Genomic DNA, 20,317 nt, shown 5'->3' on the forward strand with positions numbered 1-20,317 from the left:
GCTCAAGTTAAAAAAAAAAAAAAACCATCATTACGATACCATTTAAAATTATATACAAAAATATTTTAAGAGAGGGAATTCTGAATGATGAAAAAGTATTTATAGGCCTTATTGGACAACAATTTTGTTCTCGATAAAGACAGATTTTTGAAAACATAATGCAAATATTGAACAGTTATTTCCTTCTATAAAGCATGTACTTAATGTGGGAAAAGGCAACGACCAGCATTAATATTTGAAATATATTTATTAAGATTAAAGTACAAAGGACAAAACATTACTACATAGAACATAAAAGATACATGAGCGTGAGCTGCACGTCTTGCAGTCTCACTGCCTAACTCTCGTCTGACAATAATGGCGGGAAAGCATCACGTGATTAATGACGTGACGCAACATGGCCAGCATGGCGCCATACAGGATACGGGATCTGTCAGCGCTTCCCACATCGGCCATCATGACAGGATAGGCGACCTCGCCTTATGGTATACAGTACATTGAAGTAAATATATAAAACAAACAGAAAATAATAATATATAAATTGAAATATTCACAAGATAAAACAATCAAAATAGTCATACCATGCGTGACAGCATAAGTATATAGCAATATAATAGCGTGCACTGGAAATATCGAATAACTAACTAAAAATAAAAATAATATTAGTGTTGAACATATAAAAATATAAAAACACAAAATAAACAGAGAAAAAAAAATCAAAGTCTATATCGTCCAAATATACACACACAAAAAGAAGGAAAATAGTTCTCTTTCTCTTTAAGTAGTGTTCAGTGTTTTCTTTTGAAACACAATTCAAGTGATATGTTCTATATTGCTGGACCATGGTTTCATATATTCTGCACAAGTTGAAGTTTTTGATGGTCCATCGAAGAAATCATACTTTTCAACATCGTATGTGTCGTTTGCTTTAATTTTGATCACTTTATATGGTCCGAGAAATTTTTGTTTCAATTTCAGACCAGGGCCAAATTGAGAGCGCTTGATTGCGACGAGATCATTCAATTGAAATTTTTGAGCATGTTTCCTACGCAGATTGTAGGTACGGCGATTTTCTTCTTGGATTTTGAGGATTTGTTGTTTTGCATCTTTACGGAGCTCATCACGCTGTTGGAGAAATGCAGACTGGATCTCTTCGTTGGCGATTTCGAGGATTTTTATATCATGCTCAGATTTTATTTTAGTTCCAAACAGAATTTCGAATGGAGTAGAATTGATACTTCGTTGAAATGTAGAATTAATAATTTGCTGAACGGAAGCAACATGGCTATACCATTTCTCAGGGTTTTCTATGGATAGCTTGGAGAGTACAGATATGATAGTAGAATTAAGTCTTTCTACCTGACCGTTTGATCTAGGAAGTCCAGCTGTAATAGCAATGTGGGTGATATGCTGATGTTCACAATATTCTTTGAATGACGTAGATGTGAAAGCGGTACCTCTGTCCGTAATAATCCTTGAAGGATTACCGAAAACTGATCTTTGGCATTCGAGGTTATTGAGAACTTCAGCGGTGTCGGTGGACTTGGTCGGGTAAAGCCACACAAACTTCGTAAAGGAATCGATGATCGCCAGAATATGCTTATATTTCTTAGAAGTGCTGGGAAGAGGACCCAAATGATCAATATGATATGTATGAAAGGGAGTATCGTCTTTGTCAAGTGGATGCAAAGTGCCATCTAATTTGCCACGTTTTCTGTTATTTCGAATGCATGTTACACAGTTGCGTATGCATTGTTCAATTTTCTCTTTCAAGTTCGGAATAAAGAATTCTTTGTTTAACATTTCCTGCGTGCGTTTTACTGCAAAATGGCCTCGTTCATGACAGGATTTAATAATGTTGGCCTGCATATCATCTGGTACGACAAATAAATCGATTCCGTCTAAGTTCTTATATAAAATGTTGTTTTTGACTATGTAGTTCTCGTAAGGTGCATTTTGAAGTAATGCTTTTATAGCTGTAATATGCTCATCTGTCTGTTGAGCTTTGAAAATTTGAAGATTGACACAGTCTTGAATGATCATGCAGCATGGGCTTCGGCTAAGAGCGTCGACATGAGTCATCTTTGAACCGGTTCGATGCTCTATTTCGTAGTCAAAATCCTGAAGGTATAATGCCCATCGCGAAATGCGGGAATTCATTTCTTTTTTATTTAACGTTTTGACGAATGCATTACAGTCAGTGATAATTTTAAAGTGTGATCCGAGGATGTAAATTCGGAATTTTTTAAGAGCTTCTACAATGGCGAGTACCTCCAGTTCATAGCTGGTGTATTTTCTTTCGCTGTCAGACGTTTTCTTGGACATATAATACACTGGATGGAATTTGTTATCTTTGGATTTTTGTAGTAGGACTGCCCCCAAGCCATCAATTGACGCGTCTGTATGAATTTCAATGGGACTGCCTTGATTAAAAATAGTTAAAACGGGTTTATCAGAAAGTAACTGTTTTAAGCGTAAAAACGCAGTTTTTTGCTGAGCTTGAAATAGAAAGGGGCTGTCCTTACGAAGAAGATCACTAAGTGGTTTTGCTATAGTAGAGTATGAGGGAATAAATTTTCTAAAGTATCCCGTAAGACCTAGAAAACGTTGTACGTCTTTTGCATTTTTTAACTCAGGATAATTAAGAACGGCTTTAGTTTTGGAGGGTGAAGGGAGCAATTTGCCGTGTTCTACTACGTGACCCAAAAATTCAATCTGACTATGCAAAAATTGACATTTTTTAAAGTTTATATCTAGTCCATAATCGCGAGCTACTTTTAGAACAGTGTTAAGGCGTTCGAGAGCCTCAGATTCATTATTTGCGGGAATGACGATGTCATCCATATACGGGAGGACAATGCCTTTTGCAATAAGATCACGAAAAACGGCATTTATGTATCGCATAAAGACAGGAGGACATGAACTTAAACCGAATGGCATATAACGGAATTGAAATTGACCTGTATTTGTGACGAAACTGGTGTAACAACGACTTTTTTCTTTTACCGGCACATGAAAAAATCCGTTACGCAAATCGAGAGTACTGAAAATTTTAGCATTTTGAAGACGATCTAAAATGTCATCAATTAATGGTAGTGGATAATGGTCTTTAACTAATTTACGATTTAATTTTCTATAATCTATACAGACTCTAAGTTTTCCATCTTTCTTACGAACTACGACAACTTGACTAGCATAGGGTGAAGAACATGGTTCTATAATTCCATTTTTTAACCACTCGTCTATCTGCGCATTTACTATATCACGTTCGGCAAAGGGTAAACGTCGAGGAGTGTGGAAAATTGGCTCATCGTCAGTAAGCGTTATATCAAGTGCGATGTTCGTGGTTTTAGTTTTGTTAGGTTTATAGGCTAACAAAATCTGTTCAACCTCATTGCGAGTTTGTTTAGAAATATTCGGACCTATATCAAACGTGGGAGTTTCGGCAGAAATAGCCATTATAAAACTGTCAGTTTCAACAGGATCATCAGATTTAGAAATTTTGGAAAATACAAGACCGTTAGGTTTAATTGTCAAATTTGCCTGATTTATTACGTCGCAACCTATTATTAGGTCATAAGTAGTACAATTATTAGGTACCACAGAAATAAAAACAGGAAAACTTTGTTTGTCAATAATAATTTCAGATTCAAAGGAACCTATTATTTTAGTTTGGGAAAAACCGAATCCAGTTAGTGTTATCTTGTTATTCGTCAACGGCGGCGATCCTAGTTTAATCCATGCAGAATGTTTGAGAAGTGTCGAAAAACCACCAGTATCGACTAATCCGGAAAGTGTATTATTAAGAATAACAACCTCTTTATGCATATTCGACGGAGAATGCAATAAATGTAAAGTGTTGACATTATCCCGTGGTGTAGAACTGTCATTCCGAGTAGTACGATGACAATCGGAAGATTTATGTCCGAAAAAATTACAAGAAAGACATTTAGGACCACGATTACGATTAGGGCAAGACTTTGCGATATGTCCAAAATCGTTACAGTTAAAACAACGCGTCTTACTGTTAGTCGGATTACTAAGATTCAATTTTGATTCTCTTTGTTGGACAGGGATTTTATGTATTGTATCACGTCTTTGGCCGTCATTAGCATATCTAGAATACGACATCTTTGAATTATTTGCGTTCATTGCACTTACGATAGTTTCGAAAATTCGTAATTTTTCTTTAAACTCAGAATAACATTTTGCACCATAAAGAATAATTTTATCAGAAGGAGAACCCTGTATCCCATTTATTGTGTATTGAATAACAGAACATTCATCAATAAGGGTTTCAGACTGATTCGCAATTTCACGCATGGCAATAAAATATTGCATAAAAGTTTCATTCGAGCGCATTTTACGTCTTTCTAGTTGTTTATGTATTTCAATCGAAGTTACTTTATCGGAAAATTCATTAATGAATGCACTTTTAAAAGCATGATAGGAATTTAGATTTCTTTGAGAGAATAAAAAAGATTTAGCTGCGCCGGAAACTAATCTCTTTACAAAGATTAATTTTTGTTGTTCGCTTAAAGAAGGAAAAAGAGAAAAATTCTCTTCAACATCATAAAAAAAACTTTAAATCGAATAGGAATCATTTCCTGTGAAGTTTCTGCTACTACCACAGAGATCGCGTAATAAAAAACAAAACTGAAGGTTTATTTCATTCATCGTTTGTTTATTCGAGGGATCATTTTCGAGTGATTCCCTTTTGGCGCCAGTAATTAATGCCTGACTGTTATTTATTAATGTTTCGTCTGAAGTTACGGGGATGGGGAAGGAAGAATTATTACCCGTATTACTCATAGAGCTGTTATTAATAGATGAAATTTCGGTTTGAGAAACCTTTTGAGGAGACAAAGGTTTTTCTTCTGTTTCCGATAAAAAACTAATATCTAGCGAGTTCTGAAATTCATTTAAATTTGTTAGGGCTTTAAAAATATTTTCACACATAGCATCTTTGTCGGTCTCAGTTACTTCTAAGTGTAATAAATTAGAAACGGAGATAAAATCAGATAAAGAAAAAATCTTCAGCAATTCTTGTTTATGTTTTTCTACATCTAAATTTTCAAATCTTTCAAAATTTCTCATTCTTTTTCGAGAAGAATGGTCAAAATTATTGTAACCTAACACAGAGTTAAGCAATTTTACGGAATTAGTTTTTGCATATTTAAGGGAGTTAGCGATTAATTCAATATCGCCTAGTTTTAAAGACATTGTAATGAATTAAAACAGAACTAATGCACATTCACTCGGGATTAAAATTTAAAGGGAGAATGGAATAAAGTAACGTACTATACTATAAATTACAAACTTGGGAAAAAATTGCGCCTACCTGGTTGGGAGCAGTCGAATTATTCACTCTTAAAAGTTCCTTTTTTTTAAAGCAGCCAGTATATGTCAGCACAGTTGCACAAGAACACGAAGTACTTGAACCTTTAACGTTTTCACTTGAATCATATCCATCCAAAACGTGCACTAACGTCCATTAAAATATCCACGGCAAAAATCCACTCTTATCAAAATTCTTAGCATCAATTTAACGTCTTAAATTGTACTAACGTCCACAGCTTTTCAACAATTTGGCGGGATTTGCTAGGGGTATTCACGAGAAAGGCCGAGCCCCCAAAAATGTGGGAAAAGGCAACGACCAGCATTAATATTTGAAATATATTTATTAAGATTAAAGTACAAAGGACAAAACATTACTACATAGAACATAAAAGATACATGAGCGTGAGCTGCACGTCTTGCAGTCTCACTGCCTAACTCTCGTCTGCCAATAATGGCGGGAAAGCATCACGTGATTAATGACGTGACGCAACATGGCCAGCATGGCGCCATACAGGATACGGGATCTGTCAGCGCTTCCCACATTAAGAAAATTTCTAAAATTTCGCTCAAGTTAAAAAAAAACAAAAACAAACAAAAAAAAACACCATCATTACGATACCATTTAAAATTATATACAAAAATATTTTAAGAGAAGGAATTCTGAATGATGAAAAAGTATTTATAGGCCTTATTGGACAACAATTTTGTTCTCGATAAAGACAGATTTTTGAAAACATAATGCAAATATTGACCAGTTATTTTCTTCTATAAAGCATGTACTTGAGTAAAATTTCTAAAATTTCGCTCAAGTTAAAAAAAAAAATAAAACCATCATTACGATACCATTTAAAATTATATACAAAAATATTTTAAGAGAGGGAATTCTGAATGATGAAAAAGTATTTATAGGCCTTATTGGACAACAATTTTGTTCTCGATAAAGACAGATTTTGGAAAACATAATGCAAATATTGACCAGTTATTTCCTTCTATAAAGCATGTACTTAAGTAAAATTTCTAAAATTTCGCTCAAGTTAAAAAAAACAAAACAAAAAAAAACACAATCATTACGATACCATTTAAAATTATATACAAAAATATTTTAAGAGAGGGAATTCTGAATGATGAAAAAGTATTTATAGGCCTTATTGGACAACAATTTTGTTCTCGATAAAGACAGATTTTTGAAAACATAATGCAAATATTGACCAGTTATTTCCTTCTATAAAGCATGTACTTGAGTAAAATTTCTAAAATTTCGCTCAAGTTAAAAAAAAAAAAACCATCATTACGATACCATTTAAAATTATATACAAAAATATTTTAAGAGAGGGAATTCTGAATGATGAAAAAGTATTTATAGGCCTTATTGGACAACAATTTTGTTCTCGATAAAGACAGATTTTGGAAAACATAATGCAAATATTGACCAGTTATTTCCTTCTATAAAGCATGTACTTGAGTAAAATTTCTAAAATTTCGCTCAAGTTAAAAAAAAAAAACCATCATTACGATACCATTTAAAATTATATACAAAAATATTTTAAGAGAGGGAATTCTGAATGATGAAAAAGTATTTATAGGCCTTATTGGACAACAATTTTGTTCTCGATAAAGACAGATTTTGGAAAACATAATGCAAATATTGACCAGTTATTTCCTTCTATAAAGCATGTACTTGAGTAAAATTTCTAAAATTTCGCTCAAGTTAAAAAAAAAAAACCATCATTACGATACCATTTAAAATTATATACAAAAATATTTTAAGAGAGGGAATTCTGAATGATGAAAAAGTATTTATAGGCCTTATTGGACAACAATTTTGTTCTCGATAAAGACAGATTTTTGAAAACATAATGCAAATATTGACCAGTTATTTCCTTCTATAAAGCATGTACTTGAGTAAATTTTCTAAAATTTCGCTCAAGTTAAAAAAAAAAAAACCATCATTACGATACCATTTAAAATTATATACAAAAATATTTTAAGAGAGGGAATTCTGAATGATGAAAAATTATTTATAGGCCTTATTGGACAACAATTTTGTTCTCGATAAAGACAGATTTTTGAAAACATAATGCAAATATTGACCAGTTATTTCCTTCTATAAAGCATGTACTTGAGTAAAATTTCTAAAATTTCGCTCAAGTTAAAAAAAATAAAAACCATCATTACGATACCATTTAAAATGATATACAAAAATATTTTAAGAGAGGGAATTCTGAATGATGAAAAAGTATTTATAGGCCTTATTGGACAACAATTTTGTTCTCGGTAAAGACAGATTTTTGAAAACATAATGCAAATATTGACCAGTTATTTCCTTCTATAAAGCATGTACTTAGGTAAAATTTCTAAAATTTCGTTCAAGTTAAAAAAAAAAAAAAACCATCATTACGATACCATTTAAAATTATATACAAAAATATTTTAAGAGAGGGAATTCTGAATGATGAAAAAGTATTTATAGGCCTTATTGGACAACAATTTTGTTCTCGATAAAGACAGATTTTGGAAAACATAATGCAAATATTGACCAGTTATTTCCTTCTATAAAGCATGTACTTGAGTAAAATTTCTAAAATTTCGCTCAAGTTAAAAAAAAAAAAACATCATTACGATACCATTTAAAATTATATACAAAAATATTTTAAGAGAGGGAATTCTGAATGATGAAAAAGTATTTATAGGCCTTATTGGACAACAATTTTGTTCTCGATAAAGACAGATTTTTGAAAACATAATGCAAATATTGACCAGTTATTTTCTTCTATAAAGCATGTACTTAAGTAAAATTTCTAAAATTTCGCTAAAGTTAAAAAAAAAACAAAAAAAAAAAACTCCATCATTACGATACCATTTAAAATTATATACAAAAATATTTTAAGAGAGGGAATTTTGAATGATGAAAAAGTATTTATAGGCCTTATTGGACAACAATTTTGTTCTCGATAAAGACAGATTTTGGAAAACATAATGCAAATATTGACCAGTTATTTCCTTCTATAAAGCATGTACTTAAGTAAAATTTCTAAAATTTCGCTCAAGTTAAAAAAAAACAAAACACCATCATTACGATACCATTTAAAATTATATACAAAAATATTTTAAGAGAGGGAATTCTGAATGAGGAAAAAGTATTTATAGGCCTTATTGGACAACAATTTTGTTCTCGATAAAGACAGATTTTGGAAAACATAATGCAAATATTGACCAGTTATTTCCTTCTATAAAGCATGTACTTAAGTAAAATTTCTAAAATTTCGCTCAAGTTAAAAAAAACAAAACAAAAAAAAAAACACAATCATTACGATACCATTTAAAATTATATACAAAAATATTTTAAGAGAGGGAATTCTGAATGATGAAAAAGTATTTATAGGCCTTATTGGACAACAATTTTGTTCTCGATAAAGACAGATTTTTGAAAACATAATGCAAATATTGACCAGTTATTTCCTTCTATAAAGCATGTACTTGAGTAAAATTTCTAAAATTTCGCTCAAGTTAAAAAAAAAAAAAACCATCATTACGATACCATTTAAAATTATATACAAAAATATTTTAAGAGAGGGAATTCTGAATGATGAAAAAGTATTTATAGGCCTTATTGGACAACAATTTTGTTCTCGATAAAGACAGATTTTGGAAAACATAATGCAAATATTGACCAGTTATTTCCTTCTATAAAGCATGTACTTGAGTAAAATTTCTAAAATTTCGCTCAAGTTAAAAAAAAAAAAACCATCATTACGATACCATTTAAAATTATATACAAAAATATTTTAAGAGAGGGAATTCTGAATGATGAAAAATTATTTATAGGCCTTATTGGACAACAATTTTGTTCTCGATAAAGACAGATTTTTGAAAACATAATGCAAATATTGACCAGTTATTTCCTTCTATAAAGCATGTACTTGAGTAAAATTTCTAAAATTTCGCTCAAGTTAAAAAAAATAAAAACCATCATTACGATACCATTTAAAATTATATACAAAAATATTTTAAGAGAGGGAATTCTGAATGATGAAAAAGTATTTATAGGCCTTATTGGACAACAATTTTGTTCTCGATAAAGACAGATTTTGGAAAACATAATGCAAATATTGACCAGTTATTTCCTTCTATAAAGCATGTACTTGAGTAAAATTTCTAAAATTTCGCTCAAGTTAAAAAAAAAAAAACATCATTACGATACCATTTAAAATTATATACAAAAATATTTTAAGAGAGGGAATTCTGAATGATGAAAAAGTATTTATAGGCCTTATTGGACAACAATTTTGTTCTCGATAAAGACAGATTTTGGAAAACATAATGCAAATATTGACCAGTTATTTCCTTCTATAAAGCATGTACTTAAGAAAAATTTCTAAAATTTCGCTCAAGTTAAAAAAAACAAAACACCATCATTACGATACCATTTAAAATTATATACAAAAATATTTTAAGAGAGGGAATTCTGAATGATGAAAAAGTATTTATAGGCCTTATTGGACAACAATTTTGTACTCGATAAAGACAGATTTTTGAAAACATAATGCAAATATTGACCAGTTATTTCCTTCTATAAAGCATGTACTTAGGTAAAATTTCTAAAATTTCGCTCAAGTTAAAAAAAAAAAAAAAAAAAAAAAAACATCATTACGATACCATTTAAAATTATATACAAAAATATTTTAAGAGAGGGAATTCTGAATGATGAAAAAGTATTTATAGGCCTTATTGGACAACAATTTTGTTCTCGATAAAGACAGATTTTTGAAAACATAATGCAAATATTGACCAGTTATTTTCTTCTATAAAGCATGTACTTGAGTAAAATTTCTAAAATTTCGCTCAAGTTAAAAAAAAAAATAAAACCATCATTACGATACCATTTAAAATTATATACAAAAATATTTTAAGAGAGGGAATTCTGAATGATGAAAAATTATTTATAGGCCTTATTGGACAACAATTTTGTTCTCGATAAAGACAGATTTTTGAAAAAATAATGCAAATATTGACCAGTTATTTCCTTCTATAAAGCATGTACTTGAGTAAAATTTCTAAAATTTCGCTCAAGTTAAAAAAAAAAAAAAAACATCATTACGATACCATTTAAAATTATATACAAAAATATTTTAAGAGAGGGAATTCTGAATGATGAAAAAGTATTTATAGGCCTTATTGGACAACAATTTTGTTCTCGATAAAGACAGATTTTTGAAAACATAATGCAAATATTGACCAGTTATTTCCTTCTATAAAGCATGTACTTAGGTAAAATTTCTAAAATTTCGCTCAAGTTAAAAAAAAAACCATCATTACGATACCATTTAAAATTATATACAAAAATATTTTAAGAGAGGGAATTCTGAATGATGAAAAAGTATTTATAGGCCTTATTGGACAACAATTTTGTTCTCGATAAAAACAGATTTTTGAAAATATAATGCAAATATTGACCAGTTATTTCCATCTATAAAGCATGTACTTAGGTAAAATTTCTAAAATTTCGCTCAAGTTAAAAAAAAAAAACCATCATTACGATACCATTTAAAATTATATACAAAAATATTTTAAGAGAGGGAATTCTGAATGATGAAAAAGTATTTATAGGCCTTATTGGACAACAATTTTGTTCTCGATAAAGACAGATTTTGGAAAACATAATGCAAATATTGACCAGTTATTTCCTTCTATAAAGCATTTACTTAAGTAAAATTTCTAAAATTTCGCTCAAGTTAAAAAAAAAAAAAAAAACAAAAAAAAACACCATCATTACGATACCATTTAAAATTATATACAAAAATATTTTAAGAGAGGGAATTCTGAATGATGAAAAAGTATTTATAGGCCTTATTGGACAACAATTTTGTTCTCGATAAAGACAGATTTTTGAAAACATAATGCAAATATTGACCAGTTATTTTCTTCTATAAAGCATGTACTTAGGTAAAATTTCTAAAATTTCGCTCAAGTTAAAAAAAAAAAACCATCATTACGATACCATTTAAAATTATATACAAAAATATTTTAAGAGAGGGAATTCTGAATGATGAAAAAGTATTTATAGGCCTTATTGGACAACAATTTTGTTCTCGATAAAGACAGATTTTGGAAAACATAATGCAAATATTGACCAGTTATTTCCTTCTATAAAGCATGTACTTAAGTAAAATTTCTAAAATTTTGCTCAAGTTAAAAAAAACAAAACACCATCATTACGATACCATTTAAAATTATATACAAAAATATTTTAAGAGAGGGAATTCTGAATGATGAAAAAGTATTTATAGGCCTTATTGGACAACAATTTTGTACTCGATAAAGACAGAATTTGGAAAACATAATGCAAATATTGACCAGTTATTTCCTTCTATAAAGCATGTACTTAATTAAAATTTCTAAAATTTCGCTCAAGTTATAAAAAAAAAAAAAAAAAAAAAAAAAAACACCATCATTACGATACCATTTAAAATTATATACAAAAATATTTTCAGGGAGGGAATTCTGAATGATGAAAAAGTATTTATAGGCCTTATTGGACAACAATTTTGTTCTCGATAAAGACAGATTTTGGAAAACATAATGCAAATATTGACCAGTTATTTCCTTCTATAAAGCATGTACTTAAGTAAAATTTCTAAAATTTCGCTCAAGTTAAAAAAAACAAAACAAAAAAAAACACCATCATTACGATACCATTTAAAATTATATACAAAAATATTTTAAGAGAGGGAATTCTGAATGATGAAAAAGTATTTATAGGCCTTATTGGACAACAATTTTGTTCTCGATAAAGACAGATTTTGGAAAACATAATGCAAATATTGACCAGTTATTTCCTTCTATAAAGCATGTACTTAAGTAAAATTTCTAAAATTTCGCTCAAGTTAAAAAAAACAAAAAAAAACAAAAAACACCATCATTAAGATACCATTTAAAATTATATACAAAAATATTTTAAGAGAGGGAATTCTGAATGATGAAAAGTATTTATAGGCCTTATTGGACAACAATTTTGTTCTCGATAAAGACAGATTTTGGAAAACATAATGCAAATATTGACCAGTTATTTCCTTCTATAAAGCATGTACTTAAGTAAAATTTCTAAAATTTTGCTCAAGTTAAAAAAAACAAAACACCATCATTACGATACCATTTAAAATTATATACAAAAATATTTTAAGAGAGGGAATTCTGAATGATGAAAAAGTATTTATAGGCCTTATTGGACAACAATTTTGTTCTCGATAAAGACAGATTTTTGAAAACATAATGCAAATATTGACCAGTTATTTCCTTCTATAAAGCATGTACTTAGGTAAAATTTCTAAAATTTCGCTCAAGTTAAAAAAAAAAAAACAATCATTACGATACCATTTAAAATTATATACAAAAATATTTTAAGAGAGGGAATTCTGAATGATGAAAAAGTATTTATAGGCCTTATTGGACAACAATTTTGTTCTCGATAAAGACAGATTTTGGAAAACATAATGCAAATATTGACCAGTTATTTCCTTCTATAAAGCATGTACTTAAGTAAAATTTCTAAAATTTTGCTCAAGTTAAAAAAAAAAAAAAACACCATCATTACGATACCATTTAAAATTATATACAAAAATATTTTAAGAGAGGGAATTCTGAATGATGAAAAAGTATTTATAGGCCTTATTGGACAACAATTTTGTTCTCGATAAAGACAGATTTTTGAAAACATAATGCAAATATTAACCAGTTATTTCCTTCTATAAAGCATGTACTTAAGTAAAATTTCTAAAATTTCGCTCAAGTTAAAAAAAAAAAAAAAAAAAAAAAAAAAAAAAAAAACACCATCATTAAGATACAATTTAAAATTATATACAAAAATATTTTAAGAGAGGGAATTCTGAATGATGAAAAAGTATTTATAGGCCTTATTGGACAACAATTTTGTTCTCGATAAAGACAGATTTTTGAAAACATAATGCAAATATTGACCAGTTATTTCCTTCTATAAAGCATGTACTTGAGTAAAATTTCTAAAATTTCGCTCAAGTTAAAAAAAAAAACCCATCATTACGATACCATTTAAAATTATATACAAAAATATTTTAAGAGAGGGAATTCTGAATGATGAAAAAGTATTTATAGGCCTTATTGGACAACAATTTTGTTCTCGATAAAGACAGATATTTGAAAACATAATGCAAATATTGACCAGTTATTTCCTTCTATAAAGCATGTACTTAGGTAAAATTTCTAAAATTTCGCTCAAGTTAAAAAAAAAAAAAAACAATCATTACGATACCATTTAAAATTATATACAAAAATATTTTAAGAGAGGGAATTCTGAATGATGAAAAAGTATTTATAGGCCTTATTGGACAACAATTTTGTTCTCGATAAAGACAGATTTTGGAAAACATAATGCAAATATTGACCAGTTATTTCCTTCTATAAAGCATGTACTTAAGTAAAATTTCTAAAATTTTGCTCAAGTTAAAAAAAACAAAACACCATCATTACGATACCATTTAAAATTATATACAAAAATATTTTAAGAGAGGGAATTCTGAATGATGAAAAAGTATTTATAGGCCTTATTGGACAACAATTTTGTACTCGATAAAGACAGAATTTGGAAAACATAATGCAAATATTGACCAGTTATTTCCTTCTATAAAGCATGTACTTAATTAAAATTTCTAAAATTTCGCTCAAGTTATAAAAAAAAAAAAAAAAAAAAAAAAAAAAAAAAAAAAAACACCATCATTACGATACCATTTAAAATTATATACAAAAATATTTTCAGGGAGGGAATTCTGAATGATGAAAAAGTATTTATAGGCCTTCTTGGACAACAATTTTGTTCTTGATAAAGACAGATTTTGGAAAACATAATGCAAATATTGACCAGTTATTTCCTTCTATAAAGCATGTACTTAAGTAAAATTTCTAAAATTTCGCTCAAGTTAAAAAAAACAAAACAAAACAAAAAACACCATCATTAAGATACCATTTAAAATTATATACAAAAATATTTTAAGAGAGGGAATTCTGAATGATGAAAAAGTATTTATAGGCCTTATTGGACAACAATTTTGTTCTCGATAAAGACAGATTTTTGAAAACATAATGCAAATATTGACCAGTTATTTCCTTCTTTAAAGCATGTACTTGAGTAAAATTTCTAAAATTTCGCTCAAGTTAAAAAAAAAAAAAAACCATCATTACGATACCATTTAAAATTATATACAAAAATAATTTAAGAGAGGGAATTCTGAATGATGAAAAGTATTTATAGGCCTTATTGGACAACAATTTTGTTCTCGATAAAGACAGATTTGGGAAAACATAATGCAAATATTGACCAGTTATTTCCTTCTATAAAGCATGTACTTAAGTAAAATGTCTAAAATTTCGCTCAAGTTAAAAAAAACAAAACAAAAAAAAAAACACCATCATTACGGTACCATTTAAAATTATATACAAAAATATTTTAAGAGAGGGAATTCTCAATGATGAAAAAGTATTTATAGGCCTTATTGGACAACAATTTTGTTCTCGATAAAGACAGATTTTGGAAAACATAATGCAAATATTGACCAGTTATTTCCTTCTATAAAGCATGTACTTAAGTAAAATTTCTAAAATTTCGCTCAAGTTAAAAAAAACAAAAAAAAAACAAAAAAACCATCATTACGATACCATTTAAAATTATATACAAAAATATTTTAAGAGAGGGAATTCTGAATGATGAAAAAGTATTTATAGGCCTTATTGGACAACAATTTTGTTCTCGATAAAGACAGATTTTGGAAAACATAATGCAAATATTGACCAGTTATTTCCTTCTATAAAGCATTTACTTAGGTAAAATTTCTAAAATTTCGCTCAAGTTAAAAAAAAAAAAAACAATCATTACGATACCATTTAAAATTATATACAAAAATATTTTAAGAGAGGGAATTCTGAATGATGAAAAAGTATTTATAGGCCTTATTGGACAACAATTTTGTTCTCGATAAAGACAGATTTTGGAAAACATAATGCAAATATTGACCAGTTATTTCCTTCTATAAAGCATGTACTTGAGTAAAATTTCTAAAATTTCGCTCAAGTTTAAAAAAAAAAAACATCATTACGATACCATTTAAAATTATATACAAAAATATTTTAAGAGAGGGAATTCTGAATGATGAAAAAGTATTTATAGGCCTTATTGGACAACAATTTTGTACTCGATAAAGACAGATTTTGGAAAACATAATGCAAATATTGACCAGTTATTTCCTTCTATAAAGCATGTACTTAAGTAAAATTTCTAAAATTTCGCTCAAGTTATAAAAAAAAAAATAAAAAAAAAAACACCATCATTACGATACCATTTAAAATTATATACAAAAATATTTTCAGGGAGGGAATTCTGAATGATGAAAAAGTATTTATAGGCCTTATTGGACAACAATTTTGTTCTCGATAAAGACAGATTTTCGAAAACATAATGCAAATATTGACCAGTTATTTCCTTCTATAAAGCATGTACTTAAGTAAAATTTCTAAAATTTCGCTCAAGTTAAAAAAAACAAAACAAAAAAAACACCATCATTACGATACCATTTAAAATTATATACAAAAATATTTTAAGAGAGGGAATTCTGAATGATGAAAAAGTATTTATAGGCCTTATTGGACAACAATTTTGTTCTCGATAAAGACAGATTTTGGAAAACATAATGCAAATATTGACCAGTTATTTCCTTCTATAAAGCATGTACTTAAGTAAAATTTCTAAAATTTCGCTCAAGTTAAAAAAAAAAAAACAAAAAAAACACCATCATTAAGATACCATTTAAAATTATATACAAAAATATTTTAAGAGAGGGAATTCTGAATGATGAAAAAGTATTTATAGGCCTTATTGGACAACAATTTTGTTCTCGATAAAGACAGATTTTTGAAAACATAATGCAAATATTGACCAGTTATTTCCTTCTATAAAGCATGTACTTGAGTAAAATTTCTAAAATTTCGCTCAAGTTAAAAAAAATAAAAACCATCATTACGATACCATTTAAAATTATATACAAAAATATTTTAAGAGAGGGAATTCTGAATGATGAAAAAGTATTTATAGGCCTTATTGGACAACAATTTTGTTCTCGATAAAGACAGATTTTTGAAAACATAATGCAAATATTGACCAGTTATTTCCTTCTATAAAGCATGTACTTGAGTAAAATTTCTAAAATTTCGCTCAAGTTTTAAAAAAAAAAAAAAAACCATCATTACGATACCATTTAAAATTATATACAAAAATATTTTAAGAGAGGGAATTCTGAATGATGAAAAAGTATTTATAGGCCTTATTGGACAACAATTTTGTTCTCGATAAAGACAGATTTTTGAAAACATAATGCAAATATTGACCAGTTATTTCCTTCTATAAAGCATGTACTTGAGTAAAATTTCTAAAATTTCGCTCAAGTTAAAAAAAATAAAAACCATCATTACGATACCATTTAAAATTATATACAAAAATATTTTAAGAGAGGGAATTCTGAATGATGAAAAAGTATTTATAGGCCTTATTGGACAACAATTTTGTTTTCGATAAAGACAGATTTTGGAAAACATAATGCAAATATTGACCAGTTATTTCCTTCTATAAAGCATGTACTTAAGTAAAATTTCTAAAATTTCGCTCAAGTTAAAAAAAACAAAACAAAAAAAAAAAACACCATCATTACGATACCATTTAAAATTATATACAAAAATATTTTAAGAGAGGGAATTCTCAATGATGAAAAAGTATTTATAGGCCTTATTGGACAACAATTTTGTTCTCGATAAAGACAGATTTTTGAAAACATAATGCAAATATTGACCAGTTATTTCCTTCTATAAAGCATGTACTTGAGTAAAATTTCTAAAATTTCGCTCAAGTTAAAAAAAATAAAAACCATCATTACGATACCATTTAAAATTATATACAAAAATATTTTAAGAGAGGGAATTCTGAATGATGAAAAAGTATTTATAGGCCTTATTGGACAACAATTTTGTTCTCGATAAAGACAGATTTTGGAAAACATAATGCAAATATTGACCAGTTATTTCCTTCTATAAAGCATGTACTTGAGTAAAATTTCTAAAATTTCGCTCAAGTTAAAAAAAAAAAAAAACATCATTACGATACCATTTAAAATTATATACAAAAATATTTTAAGAGAGGGAATTCTGAATGATGAAAAAGTATTTATAGGCCTTATTGGACAACAATTTTGTTCTCGATAAAGACAGATTTTGGAAAACATAATGCAAATATTGACCAGTTATTTCCTTCTATAAAGCATGTACTTAAGTAAAATTTCTAAAATTTTGCTCAAGTTAAAAAAAACAAAACACCATCATTACGATACCATTTAAAATTATATACAAAAATATTTTAAGAGAGGGAATTCTGAATGATGAAAAAGTATTTATAGGCCTTATTGGACAACAATTTTGTTCTCGATAAAGACAGATTTTTGAAAACATAATGCAAATATTGACCAGTTATTTCCTTCTATAAAGCATTTACTTAGGTAAAATTTCTAAAATTTCGCTCAAGTTAAAAAAAAAAAAAAAACCATCATTACGATACCATTTAAAATTATATACAAAAATATTTTAAGAGAGGGAATTCTGAATGATGAAAAAGTATTTATAGGCCTTATTGGACAACAATTTTGTTCTCGATAAAGACAGATTTTGGAAAACATAATGCAAATATTGACCAACTATTTCCTTCTATAAAGCATGTACTTGAGTAAAATTTCTAAAATTTCGCTCAAGTTTAAAAAAAAAAACCATCATTACGATACCATTTAAAATTATATACAAAAATATTTTAAGAGAGGGAATTCTGAATGATGAAAAAGTATTTATAGGCCTTATTGGACAACAATTTTGTACTCGATAAAGACAGATTTTGGAAAACATAATGCAAATATTGACCAGTTATTTCCTTCTATAAAGCATGTACTTAAGTAAAATTTCTAAAATTTCGCTCAAGTTATAAAAAAAAAAATAATAAAAAAAAAACACCATCATTACGATACCATTTAAAATTATATACAAAAATATTTTCAGGGAGGGAATTCTGAATGATGAAAAAGTATTTAAAGGCCTTATTGGACAACAATTTTGTTCTCGATAAAGACAGATTTTGGAAAACATAATGCAAATATTGACCAGTTATTTCCTTCTATAAAGCATGTACTTAAGTAAAATTTCTAAAATTTCGCTCAAGTTAAAAAAAAAAAACAAAAAAAACACCATCATTACGATACCATTTAAAATTATATACAAAAATATTTTAAGAGAGGGAATTCTGAATGATGAAAAAGTATTTATAGGCCTTATTGGACAACAATTTTGTTCTCGATAAAGACAGATTTTGGAAAACATAATGCAAATATTGACCAGTTATTTCCTTCTATAAAGCATGTACTTAAGTAAAATTTCTAAAATTTCGCTCAAGTTAAAAAAAACAAAACAAAACAAAAAACACCATCATTAAGATACCATTTAAAATTATATACAAAAATATTTTAAGAGAGGGAATTCTGAATGATGAAAAAGTATTTATAGGCCTTATTGGACAACAATTTTGTTCTCGATAAAGACAGATTTTTGAAAACATAATGCAAATATTGACCAGTTATTTCCTTCTATAAAGCATGTACTTGAGTAAAATTTCTAAAATTTCGCTCAAATTAAAAAAAATAAAAACCATCATTACGATACCATTTAAAATTATATACAAAAATATTTTAAGAGAGGGAATTCTGAATGATGAAAAAGTATTTATAGGCCTTATTGGACAACAATTTTGTTCTCGATAAAGACAGATTTTGGAAAACATAATGCAAATATTGACCAGTTATTTCCTTCTATAAAGCATGTACTTGAGTAAAATTTCTAAAATTTCGCTCAAGTTAAAAAAAAAAGAAAACCATCATTACGATACCATTTAAAATTATATACAAAAATATTTTAAGAGAGGGAATTCTGAATGATGAAAAAGTATTTATAGGCCTTATTGGACAACAATTTTGTTCTCGATAAAGACAGATTTTTGAAAACATAATGCAAATATTGACCAGTTATTTCCTTCTATAAAGCATGTACTTGAGTAAAATTTCTAAAATTTCGCTCAAGTTAAAAAAAAAAATATCATTACGATACCATTTAAAATTATATACAAAAATATTTTAAGAGAGGGAATTCTGAATGATGAAAAAGTATTTATAGGCCTTATTGGACAACAATTTTGTTCTCGATAAAGACAGATTTTGGAAAACATAATGCAAATATTGACCAGTTATTTCCTTCTATAAAGCATGTACTTGAGTAAAATTTCTAAAATTTCGCTCAAGTTAAAAAAAAAAAAAAACATCATTACGATAAAATTTAAAATTATATACAAAAATATTTTAAGAGAGGGAATTCTGAATGATGAAAAAGTATTTATAGGCCTTATTGGACAACAATTTTGTTCTCGATAAAGACAGATTTTTGAAAACATAATGCAAATATTGACCAGTTATTTCCTTCTATAAAGCATGTACTTGAGTAAAATTTCTAAAATTTCGCTCAAGTTAAAAAAAAACCATCATTACGATACCATTTAAAATTATATACAAAAATATTTTAAGAGAGGGAATTCTGAATGATGAAAAAGTATTTATAGGCCTTATTGGACAACAATTTTGTTCTCGATAAAGACAGATTTTTGAAAACATAATGCAAATATTGACCAGTTATTTCCTTCTATAAAGCATGTACATGAGTAAAATTTCTAAAATTTCGCTCAAGTTAAAAAAAATAAAAACCATCATTACGATACCATTTAAAATTATATACAAAAATATTTTAAGAGAGGGAATTCTGAATGATGAAAAAGTATTTATAGGCCTTATTGGACAACAATTTTGTTTTCGATAAAGACATATTTT

The 20,317-nt window shown here is 28.0% G+C and overlaps 1 protein-coding gene across 1 annotated transcript in view; it reads right to left on the bottom strand.

Annotated features, from left to right (window-relative positions):
• LOC129981363 (sorbitol dehydrogenase-like) overlaps positions 1 to 20,317 on the bottom strand; it is a 107,946-nt gene that overhangs the window by 33,746 nt on the left and 53,883 nt on the right. The gene's annotated exons all lie outside the window — the stretch shown is intronic.

Source organism: Argiope bruennichi, chromosome 8, assembly GCF_947563725.1.
Source record: "Argiope bruennichi chromosome 8, qqArgBrue1.1, whole genome shotgun sequence".
Taxonomy (NCBI): Eukaryota; Metazoa; Arthropoda; class Arachnida; order Araneae; family Araneidae; genus Argiope; species Argiope bruennichi.